The following is a 23,795-nucleotide window of genomic DNA, read 5'->3' as shown; positions in this document are numbered from 1 at the left end:
GGTGGGATTAGAGGGAAAAGCCTAGGTCTTATTGAGACATATAGTGGGCAGTAGAGAAAACAGTGAATAAAGTCCTCTATCTTTCCTTTGTTGCATGGGCAGAGTTGAAGATCCAGAGGAGTATTGGAAAATACACCCTGTAAGAATGCTGTGGGGATGGCATGGAATCAAGCCAGTGTAAAGGCCCTTCTTAGCGTGGAATTTTCCTGCAAAGAAATAGAGGAAAATAACAGAATGGGAAAAACCAGAGATTTGTTCAAGAAAATTGGAGATATGAAAGGAACATTTCGTACAAAGATTACCACAATTAAGGATAAAAGTGGAAAGGACCTAACAGAAGCAGAAGACATCAAGAAGAGGTGGCAAGAATACACAGAGGAATTATACCAGAAAGATATGGAGGTCTCATACACCCCAGGTAATGTGGTTGCTGACCTTGAGCCAGACATCCTGGAAAGTGAAGTCAAATGGGCCTTAGAAAGCCTCGCTAACAACAAGGCCAGTGGAAGTGATGATATTCCAGCTGAACTATTTAAAATTTTAAAAGAGGATGCTGTTAAGGTGCTACACTCAATATGCCAGCAAGTTTGGAAAACTCAGCAGTGGCCAGAGGATTGGAGAAGATCAGTCTACATCCCAATCCCAAAGAAGGGCAGTGCCAAAGAGTGCTCCAACTACCGCACAATTGCACTCAGTTCACACGCTAGCAAGGTTATGCTTAAAATTCTACAAGGCAGGCTTAAGCCGTATGTGGACCGAGAACTCCCAGAAGTGCAAGCTGGATTTCGAAGGGGCCGAGGAACCAGAGACCAAATTGCAAACATGCGCTGGATTATGGAGAAAGCTAGAGAGTTCCAGAAAAACATCTACTTCTGCTTCATTGACTAGGCAAAAGCATTTGACTGTGTCGACCACAGCAAACTATGGCAAGTTCTTAAAGAAATGGGAGTGCCGGATCACCTCATTTGTCTCCTGAGAAATCTCTATGTGGGACAAGAAGCTACAGTTAGAACTGGATATGGAATAACTGATTGGTTCAAAATTGGGAAAGGAGTACGACAAGGCTGTATATTGTCTCCCTGCTTATTTAACTTATATGCAGAATTCATCATGCGAAAGGCTGGACTGGATGAATCCCCAGCCGGAATTAAGATTGCCGGGAAAAATATCAACAACCTCAGATATGCTGATGATACTACCTTGATGGCAGAAAGTGAGGAAGAATTAAAGAACCTTTTAATGAGGGTGAAAGAAGAGAGCGCAAAATATGGTCTGAAGCTCAACATCAAAAAAACTAAGAGCATGGCCACTGGTCCCATCACCTCCTGGCAAATAGAAGGGGAAGAAATGGAGGCAGTGAGAGATTTCACTTTCTTGGGTTCCATGATCACTGCAGATGGTGACAGCAGTCACGAAATTAGAAGACGCCTGCTTCTTGGGAGAAAAGCAATGACAAACCTAGACAGCATCTTAAAAAGCAAAGACATCAACTTGCCGACAAAGGTCCGTATAGTTAAAGCTATGGTTTTCCCAGTAGTAATGTATGGAAGTGAGAGCTGGACCATAAAGAAGGCTGATCGCCGTAGAATTGATGCTTTTGAATTATGGTGCTGGAGAAGACTCTTGAGAGTCCCATGGACTGCAAGAAGATCAAACCTATCCATTCTCAAAGAAATCAGCCCTGAGTGCTCACTAGAAGGACAGATCCTGAAGTTGAGGCTCCAGTACTTTGGCCACCTCATGAGAAGAGAAGACTCCCTAGAAAAGACCCTGATGTTGGGAAAGATGGAGGGCACAAGGAGAAGGGGACGACAGAGGATGAGATGGTTGGACAGTGTTCTCGAAGCTACTAACATGAGTCTGACCAAGCTGCGGGAGGCAGTGGAGGATAGGCGTGCCTGGCGTGCTCTGGTCCATGGGGTCACGGGGAGTCGGACACGACTGAACGACTGAACAACAACAAAGCGTGGAATTTATCAGATCACTCAAATAGTGGGCCAGAGATCTAACTACCTTCACGCGGGGGAACCACGTGGATAGTCTGGCCGCATTAGATAGTTCTTCATCAAGGGCAGCGTCCCTAGCAAAAATCCAGTCGCAAATTTTGTCTTTGTCCCATGAGGATACGGCGGCAAAATCTGGAAGGGAGTAGCGATCACAGATGATCTCCATGCCCCTTGCCCAGGTGCTGCTGCCGGTGAAGGCTAAGAAGGCTTGTTTAGCTAATAGAGAATTTGGAGTTTCAGCAAGCGATTTGTAGAAGGTAATTATCCTGATATGGGCTCTTGCTACGATGGATGGTAGACCCAGTTCCATTCTCAGTTGGGCCGCCATTGTTCCATAAGGGAGGCCCAAGATCTTTCTTTCCAGAAGGTTTTCAACCAAAAGACCTGCTTCTGTCTTGCCACCAAGTGACCATCTGCTGGTTGTGGAAAGACTAGCAGCATCTCCCCAGAATTTTAAATACAGTGGTACCTTGGGTTACAAATGCTTCGGGTTACAGATACTTCAGGTTACAGACTCTACTAACCCGGAAGTAGTGCCTCGGGTTAAGAACTTTTCCTCAGGATGAGAACAGAAATGGTGTGGCAGCGGCGCAAGGCCCCATTAGCTAAAGTGGTACCTCAGGTTAAGAACGGTTTCAGGTTAAAAACGGACCTCTGGAACAAATTAAGTTCTTAACCAGAGGTACCACTGAGCCTCTTAGGCTTGCCGATCAGAAGGTCGGCGGTTCAAATCCCTGCGACGGGGTGAGCTCTCATTGCTCGGTCCCAGTTCCTGCCAACCTAGTGGTTCAAAAGTAGATAAATAGGTACCGCTCCGGCGGGAAGGTAAACAGCGTTTCCGTGCACTGCTCTGGTTTCGGTTTTCTGTTGCGTCAGAAGCGGCTTAGTCATGCTGGCCACATGACCCGGAAAAACTTTCTGCGGACAAACGCTGGCTCCCTTGGCTTACAAAGCGAGATGAGCGCTGCAACCCCCGAGTTGTCTGCGACTGGACTTAACTGTCAGGGTTCCTTTACCTTTACCTTTTTTAGACTAGGGGAGGCAGCCTCTAAAGTATTCTGGTTGTTTAGGGCTTTAAATATCAGCAACAAAACCTTAAACTTGCCTCAGTAGCTGATGATTATAACAATGGAAGGATAAGAAAAAGATTCTCAGCCAGTGTGAACAAGTGGTCTGTCTCCATACTTTCAAAAGCTAAACTATATTTTCTTTTAATTCCAATATTTGTCCAGAAACAGAATCACACACTACTTCCTGCCATTGTAGATAGGAAGCCAACTCAGATTTATGGGGGAAGGACCATAGCTCAGTAGTACAACACCTGCCTTGAATGCAGAAAGTCCCAGATTCAATCCCAGGCACCTCCAGTTAAAAAACCAGGCATATTAGGTTATGGGAAGGAACTCTGCTGCCAATCAAAATAAGCAAAACTGGGCTAGATCAATAACTAGGCAGATCTGGTAAAAGGTATCAGCTCCTGCCCACCTAGCAGTTCAAAAGCACGTCAAAGTGCAAGTAGATAAATAGGTACCGCTCTGGTGGGAAGGTAAACGGCGTTTCCGTGCACTGCTCTGGTTCGCCAGAAGTGGCTTAGTCATGCTGGCCACATGACCCGGAAGCTGTACATGACCCGGCTCCCTCGGCCAGTAAAGCGAGATGAGCGCCGCAACCCCAGAGTCGGACACGACTGGACCTAATGATCAGGGGTCCCTTTACCTTTACTTTACTCTAGGAAGACAGAGAAAGAGAAAATGGTCCCACTGAATGAGAGGATTAATTGATAGGTGCGTAGAGAGACAATTAGTGGGTAGTAAGGACGCTCACCAACACTGCATCTAAGGGAAGACTAGTGCCTATAGTAAACAAGTTAGAATTGAATATTTAAATTATATTTCAAGAGAACAGGGATTTTTCAAGAACTTCCATCTTTTTCCAGCTGAGCTCATATAAACTCTGGTATTGTATGATATACAGAGTTGCTCTGGTTTCTCTGCTGTATAGCATGCAATTGTTCAAATTATTATGGGCCACCCTGCAGGAATAATTGGCATGTTAGACTTAACCTCCAGTGGGAGGGTTCGATTAAATGACCTTCCAATCCCTTCCAGCTGTACAATTATCTCATTAGGACACTTGCTAGTTCTGAGGAAATGATAGACAGATTCTCACCCTAGAGTCACCAACACAAGATTCCCATTAGCTCAGCTATCTTTAACATTAACTTTAGGAATAGGAATAGGAATAATTTATTATTGGCCAAGTACATTTTCCAACATACTTGGAATTTGTTTCGGCTACATTACAATGTAAACATACAGACACTGTTCCTCTCACAATACAAAGAAGCAAAGAAACCCCACCCATATTTTACCTCCCCTTAAGCTATACAACTACGAATTTAACAATTTAATGGCACAAGGGAAAAAACTATTCTTGTGCCTGGTCGATTTTGTATATGAAGTCCTGTAGCGACGTCCAGATGGAAGTAAATCAAGCAGATGATGACCGGGATGTAAAGGATCTGCTACAATTCTCTCTGCTCTCTTCCTAACTCGGGTAGCATAAATTGTCTCTATTGAAGGCAAGCTAACACCAATTACCCTTTCTGCAATTCTTACAGCTCGTTGGAGCCTTTTCTTGTCTCTCTTGGAGGCTGTACCGTACCAAGCTGTTATAGAATTACAGAGAACAGTTTCAATGATGCCTCTGTAGAATTGGATCAACACTTCCTGGGACAATTTAAATTTCCTTAGTTGACGCAGGAAATACAGGTTTCTTAGGTTCAGGAATGATGATAGAATGTTTAAAGCATGAAGCGACTCTACACAACTCCAAAGAACGATTAAATATCTGTGTGAGGATCAGAGCCAATTGTGCTGCACACACTTTCAAGCAACGAGGAGTCACACCGTCTGCGCCTGGAGCTTTTCTGGTCTTCTGTCTTTGTAAAAGGCTCAGTACATCTTTTTCCCAGATTACCAGCGGGGTGGTTTCAGAACAGGTTGAGTTGGTTATTGATGCCTCTGGCGCCAACTGAATGACACTAGTTGGTAATGCTTGACTTTCAAACCTGCTATAAAACTGATTCAGATCATTTGCCAATTTTTGACTCTTCGGAGCAGAAGAAGATGTTCTCTTATATCCAGTAATATTCTGTAAATTCTTCCAAAGAGTAGCTGAGTCACTATTTGAGAATTGAGTCTGCAGTTTTTCACCATAAGTTCGTTTTGCCACTTTAATCTCCTTGGCCAGTGCATTCCTAGCTTGGTTGTACAAAATTCTATCTCCTTTCTTATGTGCCTCCTCTTTAGCATATCGGAGTTGCTTGAGTTTTCCTGTAAACCACGGTTTATTATTATTGTATATGTGCAAGGTTTTAGTAGGCACGCATAAGTCTTCACAAAAGCTAATATATGATGTCACAGTGTCCGTAAATTCATCCAGGTTGTTTGAGGCCATTTCAAAAATGTTCCAATCAGTGCAATCAAAGCAGGCCTGAAGCTTAAGTTTTGCCTCCTCTGTCCACCTTTTCACTGTTCTAACCCCAGGCTTCACAGCTTTTAGTTTTTTCTTATAAGATGGAATGAGAAAAATCATACAATGATCAGACAAACCCAGGGCCGCGCGAGAAACTGACCGGTAAGCCTTTGGAATTGTAGTATAATAGAACCAAAATGTATTCTTAGCAAGGAATGCACTTCAGTGTTTTGTGTGTGTTTTTTTTAAAAAAAGTAACACCACATCGTTGCCAATCAACACCCCATTTCAAATCCTTAAGACTCACCCTCTAAAGGAGTTAGCAGGAGACATGAAGTACATTTACCAGCTGCTAGTGAAAATGTACACGTCTTGCTGATCTGGGATGGTTTGATATTTGGTCATTTACATTGTAAGCCCTCTAGGGCAGGACCATATCTTTTACCTTGCATTATATGGTGAAGAGCCTTGTATGTCTATAGTGCTGCATAAGTGAAAAATCACAAGCTGTGCTCTCAGTGGCACACAAGTCATTATCCCACTAGAACTATATTTAAATGGAAAAAGCAAATCCAAGAGGGGTTAACAAGTGGCACACAAAAGGTGTTCTCTCTTCTTCCTGTCAACCTTTCAACAATATGCAACTTTCAGAATGTACAGCACATTGAAATGGTTGAAGTATGTATTGATACACACAGCCCATAGACAAGAGGATGTGGAAATTATTATTATTATTATTATTATTATTATTATTATTATTATTATTATAATATTGTATTGTGAGAGGAACAGTGTCTGTATGTTTACATTGCAATGTAGCCGAAACAAATTGCAAGTATGTTGTAAAATGTACTTGGCCAATAATAATAAATTATTCCTATTCCTAATAATAATAATAATTTTTTATTTATACTCCACCCTTCCCCGCCAAACCAGGCTCAAGGCGGCTAACACCAATAAAATCACAACAAAAACATAAAACAATTCATTAAAATACAGATTAAAATACAATTTAAAATTTAATTTAGACTGCAGCCTCATTTTTAAGTAGCCCACCAATCACACCAAAAGAATGAAACATCAGGGTTAAACTGAAAACAACCCAAAGGCCAGGTGGAACAGCTCCGTCTTGCAGGCCCTGCGGAAAGATGCAAAATCCCACAGGGCCCTGGTCTCTTGTGATAGACCATTCCACCAAGTCGGGGCCAGTACTGAGAAGGCCCTGGCCCTAGTTCGGGGGTCAGGAACCTGCGGCTCTGGAGCCGCATGCGGCTCTTTCGTGGCCCTGCCGCGGCTCCGGGGCGGCTGCCTGGGGCGCGGAGGTGGCGCGGAGTGGTGGGGGCACTGCGCCTGAGAACTCCTCGGCCGGAGGGAAGACGCGCCAGCCCTGCCTGCGATGGAGGGGCGGTTTGCAGGGGGCAGAGAGAGAGGGAGGGAGGGGGCAGCCGGGGGGAGGCGCGGGGGGCGGGGCCTGGTGCGACGGCGGCAGCGCAGTTGGCGGAGCGGAGCGGGGCCGTCCCCGCCGTGGCCCGCCACTGTGAGCGCGCAACAGGCGCTCCTCCTTCGGCTCCGGGGCGGCTGCCTGGGGCGCGGAGGTGGCGCGGAGTGGTGGGGGCACTGCGCTGCGCTCCTGGCCCGCCTGGGCTGCGCCCGCCGCGCCTGCCCGCTTCCCTCCTTGGAGTGTCGGGCCCGGCGGGCGGCTGGGGTGTCCTTGTGGGGCTTGGCTCCGTTGCGCCTTCCCCGCTCCCCGGAGAGGCGGGCGGGCGGGGGACCTTCCCGGCGTCGGTCGCCGGATGGTGCTGCTGCCGCCTCCGCCTGGCTTTGCTGCTCCGCCTCGCCGTCCGGCGCCTCTTTGGCAACGGGATCCGGGGGGCGCCCAGGGGCCCGGCCGGGACTCGGAGCCTTCCTGCGCCACCGTGCAACAGGAAGGCCGGGCGGCGGCGGCGAAAACGTCCGGGCTGCTTCTGAAACCTCCGCCAACCGGTGCTTCGCCAGCGCTCGCTGCGGGCGGTGTACATGCTCAACGATGGCCCCAAGGGCGGCTCGGGGGCCCGGAGCCCCGAGGCCGGCGCGCTGCAGAGCCTGGCGCGATCCCCCCCCAAAAAAACCCTGTTTTTTGCTTTTTGGCTTTTTGCCTTGCTCTCCCACCCCCCCTCTCTTTTTTTTCCTCCCCTCCTTTTTTAATCCAAGGGGAGAAATCCCATTTTTAAAACAAACAAACAAACGAAAAATAAACAAAACAAAATCGAAAATTCTTTCTAGTAGCACCTTAGAGACCAACTGAGTTTGTTTCTGGTATGAGCTTTCGTGTGCATGCACACTTCTTCAGATACCAAAATAAAAATAAATAAACACCCCCCACAGCTGCTGCAGCCACTCTATTTGAATTTTTATTATTACCCTTTTCTCCCTCTATCCCCCCTTTTTCTTTTCTCTTCCCCTTTTGTTTTTGTTTTCAAAAAAAGGAAAAAGAAGAAAAAGATTTCCCCCCTTTATTTTTATTTTTTAAACTACTACATATTTTTAATAGATATTCTCCCCACCCCACCCCACCCCCAATTTATATTTTTCCACCCCACTTTTCCATTCCCACCCCCCCCTTTTTCTTTCTTTATTAGTTCGCTTGCCAACCTATCTTAGAGGGGGAAGCCCTCTCTCCCACCCACCACACACCCCCAAAACAACTTTGAGCTCAACCCCAAAAAACGGGGGTAGATCACTGCTGAAAGTAGATCATAGTTTCTTGGGAGTTGGCCACCCCTGGTATAAGACATGTAACTAGAATAAAATTTTTAAAAAACCAAGCAAATAATTGTAATAACTACTGTAATAAAGCACTGCTATAATTATATATAATTTCCCTAAAATTTTGGTTTCATTCGCCTTTCCGTGCTGAAATGTCACAACCTGAAGGACCATGGCTTGCCCCCCCCCCAGTTTTGATCCTGGGTACGCCCCTGAGTCAATGCAAAAAAGTAAGAACTTATTCTTGTTGTTTTTACTAATTATACTTTGCATTGGCTCCTATACGTTATTTATTATTATTGCATTAAGGTAAGAAACAATATATGCAGCGTTATATTTGTTTTAAATGTCGCAATGGTTTTGCGGCTCCCAGGTTTTTTTTTTCCCTTTGGAAACGGGTCCAAGTGGCTCTTTGTGTCTTAAAGGTTGCAGACCCCTGCCCTAGTTGAAGCCAACCTAGCATCCTTGTGCCTCGGGACCTCCAAAAAGTTATTATTTGAGGACCTTAAGGTCGTACCCAGGACATACCAGGAGAGGCAGTCCCTTAGGTACGAGGGTCCTAAGCCGCATAGGGCTTTAAAGGTCAAAACCAGCACCTTAAACCTGACCCTGTACTCCACCGGGAGCCAGTGCAGCTGGTAAAGCACTGGATGAATGTGGTCCCGTGGCAAAGACCCCGTGAGGAGCCTTACCGCGGCATTCTGCACACGCTGGAGTTTCTGGGTCAGCTTCAGGGGCAGCCTCACGTAGAGCGAGTTACAATAATCAAGTCTGGAGGTGACCGTCACTTGGATCACTGTGGCCAGATCAGGGCGAGAGAGGTAGGGGGCCAACTGCCTAATACGGCGGAAATGGAAAAATGCCACCTTTGCTGTGCCAGTAACCTGCACCTCCATGGAAAGTGAGGCGTCAAAGGTTACACCCAAACTCCTGACAAAAGGCGTTGGCACTAATTGCGCCCCCGCAAGAGATGGGAGTTGGCCCCCCAACCCCATGTCGTCTCGACCCAGACAGAGGGCCCCTGTCTTTGAAGAATTTAACTTCAACCGGCTCCCACGCATCCATGCAGCCACAGCCTCCAAGCACCTGGTCAGTGTGTCCAGGACCGAGTCAGGGCGGCCTTCCATCAATAGATAAAGCTGGGTGTCATCAGCATATTGATGACAACCCAGCCCGAAACTCCGGACAAACTGGGCGAGAGGGCGCATAAAGATATTAAAAAGCATCGGGGAAAGAATTGCGCCCTGCGGAACTCCACACACCAAGGAGTGTCGTGGTGACAACTCCCTCCCTAGCTCCACTCTCTGTCCCCGACCTGAGATAAAGGAGCGCAGCCATAGTCGGACTGTGCCCTGAATCCCCACATCGGCAAGGCGGTGGTCTAAAAGATTGTGGTCGACCATATCAAAGGTTGCTGATAAATCTAAAAGGATCAGCAGGCCCGATCCGCCTCAATCCAGCTGTCTACAGAGATAATCCATTAACGCTACCAAAGCTGTCTCGGTCCCATAACCAGGGCGGAAGCCGGACTGGAATGGATCCAGAGCCAATGTTTCATCCAGAAATCCACTAAGCTGTTCAGCAACCGCTCTCAATTTCCTTACCCAGGTATGGGAGATTTGAAACCGGGCGGTAATTGGATAGATCTAAAGGATCTAGGGATGTTTTCTTTAAGAGCAGACACACCACTGCCTCCTTCAGCTCCCGTGGGAAAGTCCCTGTGCCAAGGGACAAGTTGATGATGTCACCCAGGGGGCCCCGCACCTCGTCTGGACACGCTCTAATCAGCCAAGACGGGCACGGGTCAAGGGGGCAGGTGGTGGGCCTTCCAGCTCAGAGGAATCTGTCTACATCGGCAGGGAGTATCCGATCAAAGTGGTCCAATACTGGACGCGAGGACAGTCGAGGGGCCTCCAGTCCTGTTACTGTATCCAAATTGGCAGGGAGGTCACGGCAGAGCAAAGGACTTTCTCCGCAAAGAAGTTCGCAAATGCCTCACAGCTATGAGTTGAATTCGTATTTAAATTTGGTTGTTCCTCTAGGGTTGTTAAAGACCTGATTATTCTAAAGAGTTGCGCTGGGCGAGAGCTAGCGGATGCAATGGAGGCCGAGAAGTAAGACTTCTTTGCGGCTTTCATTGCCATCTCATAGGTTTTCATAAACCTTCTATAAGATGTTCTTGAGGCTCCGTCGCGAGCACGCCGCCATACTCACTCTAGCCGCCTGAGTTCCCGCTTCATTTTCCGGAGCTCCTCGGTAAACCAGGGGGGGGGGGCAGGGTCCCACAAAGCCTGACGGAATCCATCAGGATCCATCAGCTTTCGCGGGCGAGCCAAAATAGGCTCGCCACCCAAGCAGGGGAGGAGCGGGAAGTCAATCTCAGCTCTCAGAGCATAGTGATCAGACCATGGCACTTCCACGGAAGGGAGCATGATCATATCTATGCCACCACCAAAGATCAAATCCAGCATGTGGCCTGCTTGATGTGTGGGGCCCAAAACAAACTGGGAGAGCCCTAGTGACGCCATGGAAGTCACTAGGTCCAGAGCCTGTGAAGAGGGAGTGTCATCTGCATGGACGTTGAAGTCTATCAGAACCAATAGGTTTGGGAACTCCAAGACCCAGCCCGCCACCTCCAGCAGGTCTGACAGGGTGGCTGCTGGTGCGCTGGGTGGTCGGTACACCAGCCAGACAGCCAAGCTCTCCTTGGAGCCCCACACCAGACCAACAGATTCAATGCCGGAGATCGCCAGTACTGGTAGAGCTCTGAAAGGGCAACCCTCCCGGATTAACAATGCTACTCCTCCCCCCCCAACCCACAGTCCGCGATTGGTGGAGGACAGAGAAACCTGAGGGTGCTATCTCACGCAGGGAGACTACTTCACCTTCTCGCACCCAGGTCTCCGTCACGCAAGCCAGGTCAACCCCCAGTGAGACAAATAAGTCCCGCATGGTGGCAGTTTTATTGCCAATAGACCTGGCGTTGCACAACACCAATGACAGAGGTGGATAATCCCTGCTCACCCTACCCTTGTCCTTCGGGATGCGGCATAGATTGGAAGGGGTTCAAGCGTTATTGCATCTCAAAGCCCTTTGCCCGTGGTAATATCTAGCCCCACCGCCGTACCTCCCTCACCCTTCAATAATGGGAATCCCAGACTTCATATTAGCCTCCCCAATAGGGGGGTGACACCTCCTCGCTAATGAATCATCTTTGGGCCAGTGGAGGAGTGAGTATTCAATATGGTAGATGTCCCTAAAAGATAAACCCCAATCCGCCACACCCCGACTGGGGCAGACGTTCACCCCGTGATTCTCTGGTTGTCTGTCCCTCTCTCCCTCCTGAAAAGGGTGAGGTGCAATTGAATCTATCTGTGATTGTGGGAATATTAATGAAACGTGGGCTGTGAAATGAGGGTCACTGGCCAACAAAGAGCCAACTTCGGACTCAAGAGGACTGTCCATTCTATCTCGCCAGAAGTGTAATGGAGAAGGTCGATCCTTCTCACAAATTGTTAACGCATTAGGTAGAGGTCCAGGTTGAATGCTGGATTTCTCCAGACTGTCCACGGCAAGAAGTTCTTTAGGTATTATTGTTGTGCAGATATTGGAGAGGCCAATTTCCTCATCTCCTTCAATAATATTTGAAGGGGAAGCATGGAAGTGCCCTGTTGTCTTACTATGGAGTAAGGAGGAGTTAGATGTCATTAAATATTGAGCCCCAGGTGCTACAGTTCTTATATTTTGAGCAGAAACCTCAGTCCTTATATTCAATAGTCTCTCCTTCAAATCTTGTAGTTCTAGACTAATGGGATTTTTTCTTCCATTGGGGAGTTACCGGTAATATTTTTAGTATTAGACTTAACTTTTCTTGTCCACATTAGCTTTGACTCTTTGCTGGGAATCAGTTGTCTCCTCACTGGGCGGAGAGAATGAAACCATCATAAAACAACTATCCTCTTACAAACAGAGAAACAACCAGTTATTTGCTGCCATTATGGCAGACACTATGCTAAAGACCTCAGCTAGTAGCACCTTTAAGGAGACACTTTAATTGGTCAAGTGCAGATTAGGCCCTATCAGATCAGGCAGTCCAGAGACCAGGAACACGCCTGATAAAAGTTCTAAAGTCCACAAGAAGACGCAGCACCAATTGGATACACGCATGCATGTGCATATTAACAAGGAAGGAAGACAGGAGGTCTCTTGCATAACAACTGGGCGAAATCCTGCCCCATAGCTTTGGCTCGGGTCCAGAACCTGGGAAATGACATTGTCAAGTACAGTCACAAGGCACACTATCCAAACCATTTTTATCAGTTATAGCAATAACTTTTGCATGGGGGCTACAGCATCAGAGGAGTGCAAACATATGGCCACGTGGCAGCCTAACCTAGATTGCCACAAGATTAAATTAGGGTCAAATTGCTCCAGACAATTATGTACACAGAAGGATGGTGTACTCTGTGATCCATCAAACTTAATAACTCACTTTTAAAGAGATTTTATGCATAAACATTCACATTTATAAAATATACAAGCCATATTTTAAAATGTCAAAGAGGTGAACAAAATGTAGCCACAAATACGTATCAGGGAAACAGTATAGAAACATGCAAAACACCAGAGCCCTTTCCTTCGGTGGAAATTTGCAGGCTTACACCTGTGCACCTTTTCAGTCACAGACACTATGTCAGTGTTTTCAAGGGGAGCCAAATATACTTCACAGCTTCATAAAACCTACCCATGATGTCATAACCTCATATCAAGGTTCACCATACTATAATAAATATATGGCCTTTTAAATGTTTTGTAGGAGGGGGGTTATTGGTTTGCTTGTTGGGTTTTTTAAGTATTTTGTGTTTTCATTTTGTATGTTTATGTTGTGATCTATAGATGAAGGGCGGTATATACTACTACTACTACTACTACTAATAATAATAATAATAATAATAATACAGTCCTTCAACCCCTTCTTCTGACATACTACAGGAAGCATACCTGAGATGTGCCAAAGACCCCCAAAATTGCCCAGGTGGTCATTCCTAGAGTTGGTTAGAACAGCAGACTCCATATCATGATGCTCTGTATTTGAGGTATCCTAACCAGCACTCCCTAACTACGTATTGCTGTCTGGCAGCCATCTCCACCCCAATTCTCACCACCTAGAGAGTGCTCCCCCCCCCCAAAGTACCCTCTAGCTGTCAATCGTGAGCAGCCCAATCAGAGAGCCCAGAACATGGCATCATGCCTGTATACTTTGCCCCCCCTTTCAACCAACTCCAAAGGCTACCAAAAGAGTCAATGTTGTTGTATAAGCTTGCCTAGTATTGGATTAGCTACATCCATATTCTAATTTGGTGTTTTATTTCCCATTTGAATGTGGCTTACTGTTTCTCCACCTTTCCCTTTCTTTTAATTGTCTGTTTAAATGCACTGCTTTACTGGATTTCTGGACTGGGCTGCTTGCTGAACACACTCAAGGGTGGATTGCTTGTGCTAAGCTGCTGTGTTAAAGCGCCTGGGTGGTCAGGAGAGGTGACAGGCAAAAGTTGCCAGGCAGAAGAATTGGAATTCAGCCCTACTCCCAAGTAGATCACTATGAAGCAGTGGAAATCCTATACACTTTCCCCTAGGGGACAAATAAGCAGCTGGTGGCAAGAGGGGTGCAGCACAACAGTGCGCCTGTTGCCAGTGGGATACCTTCCTTGGTTGGCACTGGAACAAGGTGTTGCCGTCTATCACAGGCTGTGCATAGGCACCTGCACAAATTCAGAGCTTATAAAGCTTTTTTTTAAAAAAACAACAACAACCGGAGCTTAAAATTCCATGAGAAGGAAGAGATAAAACTGAAATGAGAAGTGCTGACCTTGGATAAAGGGTTAATAGCACTCTGTGCACTTCAAGGTGAAGTGACGCTATAACAATGTAATATTAGGAGATCTGCTCTGCCCCTCTCCCCAGATTACAGCCGTTTTAAGATCCAGGAAGGCTACAGTAAAGCAGTTCAATGTGAAATGATTCCTGCATTAGGAAGGCTAAAAACTTTCTACCACTATCATGTCAAAGGTGTGAAAATAATATTTGACATTTGTGCAGCACTTCAAGTGTTTAAAACACTGCATACATTATCTTATTTATTTAAACTATTTTTTGTATAAATTTTTTATTAAAGACATGCAAAATCCATATAAATTATCAACAATACTGTACCAATTACATTTCCCCCCTTTTCCTTTCCCCTCCCCCCACCTTTCCCCCCTTCCAGACTTCCCCCAGCTCCCTTAACTGTTTTATTAATTCATATTGTTTCTGCATATTGTACAATTATAAATATTGTTTTCCTGTTATTTCAATTCATTTTTCGCTAATAAAATTTGTGTAAGTTTATTCAAATCCTGCCAAAGTCTCTTTGTTGTTTTTTCAAATAATTTGTAAAAAGTTCCCATTCTTCCTTAAAGTCCCGATTGTCCTTTTTGCGCAGTTTATTTGTTAGTTTTGCCAGTTCTGCATAATTCATCAGTTTTTCTTGCCATTGTTCCTTCGTTGGTAATTCTTCCTTCTTCCATCCTTGTGCTAGCAAAACTCTTGCTGCAGTTGTAGCGTACATAAATAAGTTCTTAATTTTATCCTGTCCTAAAATCCCTAATAGAAAAGCTTCTGGTTTTTTAACAATATTTATACTATTTCTATCCTGCTTTCCCATTTAAAAATGCTTGGCGCACTCCTTACAACCACCCTATAAGGATTGTAAGAAAGGAGTATTTATATAAGAACTCCTGACACAACCTTTGAAAAGCATAAAAGAAGGCAATGTTTCATTAAGCATTTTCGTTTACTTTGCCACTTGCAATTAAGTAAGAAAGCAACAGACCTTAACAATTTAGCTAGATGAGTCTCTCCAGATTCTTCACAACACAGAGAAGAATTTCCTGTCCATGCACTGAAATGAGTTATTCATGATGCATTCCCGAAGTTAAGACTAAGCTGCCAATAAGCATCACCCCCTTCACACCACTTGCTTTGCCAAGAAGCTGCCATCAGCAACTCAGCATCAGCCCCCATCAAGTCACAAGCTTCCTATACTGCACCCTGTCCCACCCGATAAGCTACTCTGCATTGCATCATCCAGACGAGACACTTAAGTGAGACACCACAGAGACTTCAGATGACAGAATGGAGAATTCAGCTGAGGCAATATCACAATTTTGTATACATCCTTCCATTAACCTAAAGCCACAGAAGGCACTTAACTCCCCAAAATGGTTTGACTTTACCCTTGAAGGTACACTCTTCCGTTGTCTCCTGAGACAGATGGATCTAACAACCAGTAGAATACAGAAGTTTAGCAAAATATGTGGCATGATATGGATGTAGAATTCCATAGTATGCATCTATATGAACCACACTTCCAAACAATCTAAACAGCATCTGTGTTGAATCTGCATTCACTGACTTACAGTATTACAGTATTTTGAAAGGGAGTAGGAGACACTGTGGTCTAAACCACTGAGCCTCTTGGGCTTGCCGATCAGAAAGTTGGTGGTTCGAATCTACACGCCAGGTTGAGCTCCTGTTGCTTTGTCCCAGTTCCTGCCAACGTAGCAGTTTGAAAGTACACTAGTGCAAGTAGATAAATAGGTCCCACTGCAGCAGAAAGCTAAACGGCATTTCTGTGCACTCTGGAACTCATCATGGTGACCCGTTGTGCCAGAAGTGGTTTAGTCATGCTGGCTACATGACCCGGAAAGCTGTCTGCGGACAAACACTGGCTCCCTTGGCCTGAAGCGAGATGAGCACCACACCATAGCTGCCTGCCTTTGACTGGACTTAACCGTCCATTTAACTTTATTTACCTTTTATTTATTATTTTTATTTATTATTTTGATTCAGGACATTGTTGCTCTATGTTTTGAAATGTAGGAACACTTGACACTGTGTGCTTTAAACATTTTAATAAATATAATATGGGAAAGGTAAGGTGAATCAAAACAGGTTTCTGCAGAGGACTCCTTTCCCTGTACTATTTGTATCTGCTTCTACAAGTGACTTTCCCCTCCCCTTCAAAGCTGAAAAGTACTTTTGGCCAGCAAAAATGCTTTTGGAGTCATGACCGGGGAACAGCTGCAGTGGAGCAGTTTGCAGCAGAGAAACACTGGATGAGGAAGGCCCACTCTGCCATGCTTCTCTACTCTACAACCCATTTTAAAGCTGCTTTTATTGTGTAATGTGCAGTTAGCCGCTAACACATGCATTGCCAACACAGTGCCCTCAGAGGCCTTCCCTTGTGTTTTGCAGCGTCTCACTTCTGCCCCCTCCTCCTCAAAAATAATATTTGAAAGAGGCCTTCCACTTTAGCCCACAGAAGGCTTTTTTTCAAGTGCAATTGTTGGCAGGGGGATAATGAATATGCATGTATGTGATTGTGATGAGTACACATGTGTGTGCATGGTGAACACACCAGTTTGCCCAAATTGCAACTGTGCCTATGGAACCACAACGGTTGGCTACCATTACAAGAGAGGGATTTATGAATACACTGCTGCTGGTAGAGTAAACAGATTCCATCCCACAAGTCAGAACTCTGTCTCAGAGGCAAAACTCCATGACGTGACATTTTCCACATCTTTCATGCAAGTTATGCACTCTGAGGAAAGTATTCAATCCTGTCCAGCAACTGAAAGCTCAAGCAGGCAGCAAGATAGGGAGTAGCAGTGCATCCACATCTAGCATCTTGGAACACCTTAAACTGCCGGGGAATTTATTCCTGCTTCCATTGAACCCTTATAGCACACCATTAAACTCTGAGAAGAACAACCCAACAGCTACTTACAAGTTTGTATTGGAAGAATAAGTATTCAACAGCATCTCAAAAATATGCAGGCTGCACACATCCATACATGACTCCCAACATGGTAAGGGGAGAACAAGTGAGGATCTACTATAAGGGGGATCTGGATATGTTAGGAAGGGATTGCCTAGGCAAACTTTTTCAGCAGGGGGCCGATCCACTGTCCCTCAGACCTTGTGGGGGGGACGGACTATTTGGGGGGGGGGGATGAACGAATTCCTATGCCCCGCAAATAACTCAGAGATGAATTTGAAATAAAAGCACAAATTCTACTCATGTAAAAACACACTGATTCCCGGACCATCTGCAGGCTAGATTTAGAAGGCGATTAGGCTGGATCCGGCCCCTGGGCCTTAGTTTGCCTACCCATGGCCTAGGTTATGGTACAAAAATGAAGCAGCATGTAAGTATACAAGGCTTGTAGAATCTTTGGAGATAGCAATGGATGGGAAAGTCAGACAGATTACATGGTTAGGCACTAGGGCAGGCATGTCCAAAGTCCATTTTGGGGGCCTAATCCAGCCTGCCAGTCGATTTAATCCAGCCCCCGTGGCAGTATATGTCCTGGGGCAAAATCTTAAGAAAAGCTCAACAACTTTGGGGTAAAATTGAAAAAAAAAGCTCAAGAACCTCAATCCTAAAAAAAGCTCTACAATTTTGGTCAGCCCTCACACACGTTCACTTCATCAAATCTGGCCCTCTTTGAAAGAAGTTTGGGCACCCCTGCACTAGGGGCAATAAGAGTCCTGAGAGGAAGGGGAGAAGATGAGATCCTGGAATGAAGTCCTTGTGCAACAACAGCAGGGGATCTCAGAAAAGGGGCAGGTCAGTGTGCACTGGAGGGGCTGGGCAGGGAAAAATTGGAATATTGTGGAAAGGTAATTCAACTTAAAAGGTGAAACTAATATATGAGAAAGACTCATGACATGCAAAGAGAGAGATATCAAGCCCTTATTTGTTATAATTGTGATGATTATGGCATACAGCTGATGAGAACCCCAAATAGAAAACAACTGCTTATATAAATGGACTTTTCCACGATATTCTATTTTGTTTCACCTGTATTAAGTGACCATTGAGCAGGCAGTACATTTAAATAAACAGCTTTAGGGTTGAAGAATATGTTCTTAGCAGACTTGATGGTGGCTCCTGTATGAATATGTCATACTGCATGGCTCCCAGTACATTTCCGAGCACAATTCCAAGTGTTGGTGCTGACCTTTAAAGCCCTAAACGGCCTCGGTCCAGTATACCTGAAGGAGCGTCTCCACCCCCATCGTTCAGCCCGGACACTGCAGTTGCGAGAAGCAAAGCTACAGAGGGCCTTCTCGGTAGTGGCGCCCGCCCTGTGGAATGCCCTCCCATCTCATGTCAAAGAGATAAACAACTACCTTACATTCAGAAGACATCTGAAGGCAGCCCTGTTCAGGGAAGTTTTTAATCTGTGACATTTTAATGTATCCTAATATCTGTTGAAAGCCGCCCAGAGTGGCTGGGGAAACCCAGCCAGATGGGCGGGGGTACAAATAATAAATTATTATTATTATTATTACTACTACTACTACTACTACTACACTTTGGGATGGGTTTGCTGGAGGGAAACTGGATCCTACATTCCGGCCTTCGAGGGGGGGCAATGGGAAATGAGATGATCCCTGGATGTGGGTAGAGTAGTTGGGATGGGAAGGATGCGTGTCCTACAGGGGACATTTGTGTGGAGCAGATGCGGGGTGTCTCCTCGGTGCATTTGAGTATGAATTGAGGGTGGGAGTCTTTGGGGCAACACCAGGGAGTTTGGCCAGTCGAGACACAGAGAGAACGGGATCGGGGAGGGAGGGAATCCCGGGCGCAGGACTCGGATCCTTGTGGAGGGAAGATCTTGAATGAGAGGAAGTCGAGGGGCTGAGAGCGGGGCAAGAGGAGTCTCTCCTGGAGGAACGAAAGGAGCCGAAATGGGGCTGCCCTGGCAGGGGAGGCAGGCTTCGGGGGCGGGCGCTCTGGCGGGGATCATTGGGAGGCCCAGGAGGGAAGGCCCCATGGGCAGCATGACACGTGTATGGATGCGGGCATGTCTGAAGCGCCCAGGCGAAGGGGCCCCGCTCGCCCTCCCCTCGGCCCTAGTCCGCCCGCCCCTCTCTACCTCACGACGTGTGTCACGTCCCCGCAGCACGGCCAGCCCTCGACGCGTGTCCCGCCTGCAGGTCGGCTCCCCTCAGCGAAGGCCGCGCGAAGAAGCAGCGCCTGACGGGCGGGAGGAGAGACTGACGGATAGCTGCCGCCGCGCATGCTCCTTTCGGAGGAAGAGGGCGCCCCGCCTCCGCCTGCCACGCCCCCTCCCGCTCCTATTCGTCGGCTCGGGAACGCGGGCTCTGATTTGCATAAGCCTTGCCCCCCGTCCGCCTAGCCCCGCCCACTCGAAAAGCCGGTCCCGCGTGGCGCCCCGGGAGGAGATTGGCGCGAGTGTGTGCGCGATACCTGCACGCAGATCCACCCAGGGCCATGAAAGGACAAACGTGGCCGCGCGTCTTCTGTCGGCGAGCCTGTGGCTGCAGCACTGGCCTCCCACGAGTGCCAGACTTGTCCCCCTCCAGACGCTTGTTGTTGTTCAGTCGTGTCCGACTCTTCGTGACCCCGTGGACCAGAGCACGCCAGGCACCCCTATCCTTCGCTGCAGTTTGGCCAAACTCATGCCAGTCGCTTCGAGAACACTCCAAATGCTGCTGGAGCCCAACTCCCATCAGTCCCAGCAATCTAAGCCACTGGTCTTCCGGGACGACAGGAGGTTTGTCCCAAAAAAAAAAAAAAAGTGGGAGAGGGAGAAGTTGTGGGAATAGAGGACCCCCGGGCCTCAGTCTACCCCGGAGGGGAGAGTGCTTCTCGGTACAGAAGACCCCTTTGGGTGAGGTGATCCCCTGGCTCTGTTATACCAACTGGGGCATCTGCCTGACCTAAGTGTGAGGACCTAGAAAGGAGTCACTGGTGGAGGAACGGAGGGGGCAGGGGGAGCGCACCACAGTCGCGGGGCCCCCCACCATGGGGGCACACCCCTCCCCACCGCGCCGAGCGCCACACCCCCGCAAGCGGCATGCCACGCCCCCAGGATGCACGCCACTCCCCCATGGGCAGCGTGCCACGGAGCATGCAGCTTCACCACTGAAAGGAATAACAGAAACTGAAGTGTAACAACTGATTTTGAGTAAAGGAAGGTTAACAGGAGCTGTGCCTGTACTACTGTGTTTAAGCCTGTGAAATCCTTATATTTATTTATTTAAGTAATAAGTTGACTTCTACCTGGAAAATGCATCCCCTGACCCAACATGGGGCTCAAACCCATGACCCTGATATTAAGAGTATCCTTCTTTGCCAGCTGAGCTATCCAACCAGCACCATGTTTCAGGCCAAGAGGCACACTGCCTGAGTGAGGGAGGCCTTGTCTGCAGGCAGGAGGTGGTGGTGGTATAATGCTGAGAGATGGTAAAATGGATTGCACTTCTTCAGGTGGCAGGCAAGACATTCATTCTGAATACTCTCAAAAGAAAGAAGGGAAGGAAGGAAGGAAGATCACACACAAACAGTTCTTGTTTAAGCCCTCCCTGCTGAGCCACTTCTAGGGAGTGGAGGTGGTTTTAGCATAGTGGAGCATTCAATAAGGTGATTCTGCACCATTAGCCTCAAGTGATCCCACCAGTTCTACCCCCTCGTTCCGCAGCATGTGGCAGACTCAGACAACCTGGTAGATCCTTGGGATGGTAGAAGGGACTGTACTGGAAGTGGGGCAGAGGGGCAAGGGATCTGTTTTGAAATGCGCCCTCTTGTGTTAAAGTAAAAACAAAAAAAAGTATCTGCAACTCAGAAAAGCAGAGCTGGCACCAGCAAAGAGGTTCATTTGCAGTTCACATCACATTTTATATCTGGGTGCAGGAAAGGACAATGATTTTTTTAAGGGCTACAGCAACTCCATAGAATCATAGAATCATAGAGTTGGAAGAGACCACAAGGGCCATCCAGTCCAACCCCCTGCCAAGTATGAAGAAAGGCTGCAGCATCTGGGGGGCTTCATAGTTTAGGGGGGGAAGCATGCTAGTGGTGTTGCAAAGGTGTGGAAAAAGTAGACGAAAGGTTTTGTCCTCATAATACTAGAACCTGAGGTCATCCAATGAAGCGGAATGTGGCAATATTCAGGACAGCCCAAAAGAAAGCACTTCTTCATATAGCACATAGGTAAACTATGGAATTTGTCTGGCAAAATGTAATGATGGCCACCAACTTGGGATAGCTTTAAGGCAGGGGTCAGCAAACTTTTTCAGCAGGAGGCCGGTCCACTGTCCCTCAGACCTTGTAGGGGGCCTGACTATATTTTGAAAAAAAAAAAATGAACAAATTCCTATGCTACACAAATAACCCAGAGATGCATTTTAAATAAAAGGACACATTCTACTCATGTAAAAACACGCTGATTCCCAGACCGTCCACGGGCCGGACTGAGAAGGCGATTGGGCTGCATCCGGCCCCTGGGCCTTAATTTGGGGACCTCTGCTTTAAGGGATTAGCCAAATTCATGGAGGATAGATTGTCATGTTCTCTGTTGGTGGCAACATGACTCTGAAAATCGCAAGCAGGGAGAGTGGGGTTGCACTCAGGTCATACTGACAGGCTTCCTGTAGGCATCTGGCTGACCATTCTGAGAACAGGGTGCTGGATTCTAGGAGCAAGGCTCTTACGTCAGGCTGATGTGACTATAATGGCTGTGCTGGCAAGTTAATGCACACTGCATTGTCGCAAAGTTCCCCTAAGCACCGTTGCCAGGCCAAGGCAACCCCTTCACAGCTTGCTGCTCCACAGCTGGGCCACATCCATAGCAGTGGCTGGTCTCCTGACATACTGCAGGGGTGGGGAATATTTTTCTGTCCAAAAGCCACACTCCCAGGCAACTTTCTGGTGGCGGGCCAGAGGTCAAAGTGGGTGGAGAAAGTAATGCAATTTTTACAGTTGCACAATAGACTAGCTTCCTTACATTGTCACAGCCCTCTCTATTCTCCATCCAGACAAGCATGAGACATTATTAGCGTTCAAGGACACATTATAGCCAAACAAAAACACTCAAAGCGGGTATGAAGGAGGACCAGTGAGTGGTGCAGCCTTGAGAGTTCTGAGGACTGCAAGCCAGAGGTCCGTGTCCCGTCCCCAACCCCCATACACCAGTCATTTAATTTTTTTTATTATTAAACGTGTATTCCGCCCTTACTCTGAAGTTCATAGGGTGGTTCATAACAATAGGCATCATCAGACAGGTGCCAAGGCCCACACCACAGAAGACCCAACGCTGACCTTCAGAACTGCCTCTTCAGAGCTTCCCCTTAGCGTTGATGCCTTTTCACCTGGCATCTCCAAGTGTTCAAGAAGAAGAAAAAGAAATGGGGGGGGGGCAGCAGCAACCTTCATTTGCCTTGATCCTTCAGGGCAGTGATATGGATTGGGCCCAGTGGTCAAGCAGATGGGAAGTGGTGTGAGTGGGAAGGAACAAGGGCTTTGGGGGTGGGTGCCCATGGAGGCCATGTTGCCCAGCCTTTCTCCCCAAATTCTGAAGCCAACATTTTGGATGTTGCATTGATCTGTTATGACTAATAGCTGTCAACAGATTATTGCTGTATAAATATCCATAAGCTCATTTACACAGGAGAAGATGGCCCCAAATCTGTAGAACTCCTTTCCAACATAACCTCTGCAATGCAGGCTGTCAAATGGGCCTTGAAAGCATTATCTGTTCCAGGCTAACTTTCCATAACACTATTTTTATGGTGCTGATTTCTGAATTCTGTAGCATGATGTGATATGTCAATCTCTGTTTCGTTTATCTTTTATTTTTTCCAATATAATTTTCATTGAATTTCAAAATTTTACAAATTGACTTCAGATTAAAGTAACATTGTTTCATGCATTCACTTTCCACCCCCATCTCCAGAGTATTTAATCAATCTCTTTTCTACCGCATTATATATCAAATTCTCGTCTGTTACCAAAGTCCCTCTAATACAACAGCTTTATCATTTTTTCTTCCGCTGCCCCTATCGAATCCTGCTCATGATTTCATCTGTTTGTAGTGCTTTTCCGAATAGTCCAAAAAGGCCTCCAATCTTTTATAAAAGTTCATCATTTTGATTTCTTAATATTGCTGCCAGCTCTGCCATTATTCCGTAACTTTTAAAAGCCATTCCTCCTTCATTGGAACTTTCTCTTCTTTCCATTTCTGTGCATATAGAATCCTAGCTGCTGTTGTCACATACATATATAAATTCAGAATGTCCGTCCCTAATATCCCTATAAGAAAAGCTTTGGGTCTTTGGGAAATAACTCATTAAAACTTTTTCATTTCATTATATATCATTTCTGAAAAGCCTTTAGCTTTTTTATATGTCTACCACATATGAAAGAATGACCCTTCTGTTTGCTTGCATTTCTAACATTTGCTTGACACATTTTTATAGATTTCAGCCAGTTTATTTGGTGTTAGGTACCATCTGTACATCATATTAAAATAATTTAAAGTATACAGGCAAGTGAATTTCATGATCTTTTTCCATAACTTCCCCCAAGAGACCATACCAATATTATGACCCACATCTTTAGCCCATTGTATCATTGTTGACTTAGTTAATTCATTTTTAGCTTCCCATTCTAATAATATTTTATACATTTTAGAAATCAATCTTTCACTG

At 46.5% G+C, this 23,795-nt stretch overlaps 1 protein-coding gene across 2 annotated transcripts in view; it reads right to left on the bottom strand.

Moving 5' to 3' along the window:
* SLC39A14 (solute carrier family 39 member 14) overlaps positions 1 to 19,340 on the bottom strand; it is a 44,348-nt gene extending 25,008 nt beyond the window's left edge. Inside the window, exon 1 of one of the 2 annotated variants that reach the window (XM_033172613.1) lies at positions 19,220 to 19,340. The gene's annotated coding sequence lies outside the window, so the exon portion shown is untranslated. The remainder of the gene's footprint in view (positions 1 to 19,219) is intronic. The other variant, XM_033172612.1, reaches the window with a different exon arrangement.
* Between the last annotated feature and the right edge of the window lie 4,455 nt (positions 19,341 to 23,795).

The sequence above is a fragment of the Lacerta agilis genome, chromosome 15 (assembly GCF_009819535.1).
Source record: "Lacerta agilis isolate rLacAgi1 chromosome 15, rLacAgi1.pri, whole genome shotgun sequence".
NCBI lineage: Eukaryota > Metazoa > Chordata > Lepidosauria > Squamata > Lacertidae > Lacerta > Lacerta agilis.
The sequence above is the reverse complement of the archived record's forward strand: the minus strand, read 5'-3'. Positions and strand labels throughout refer to the sequence as shown.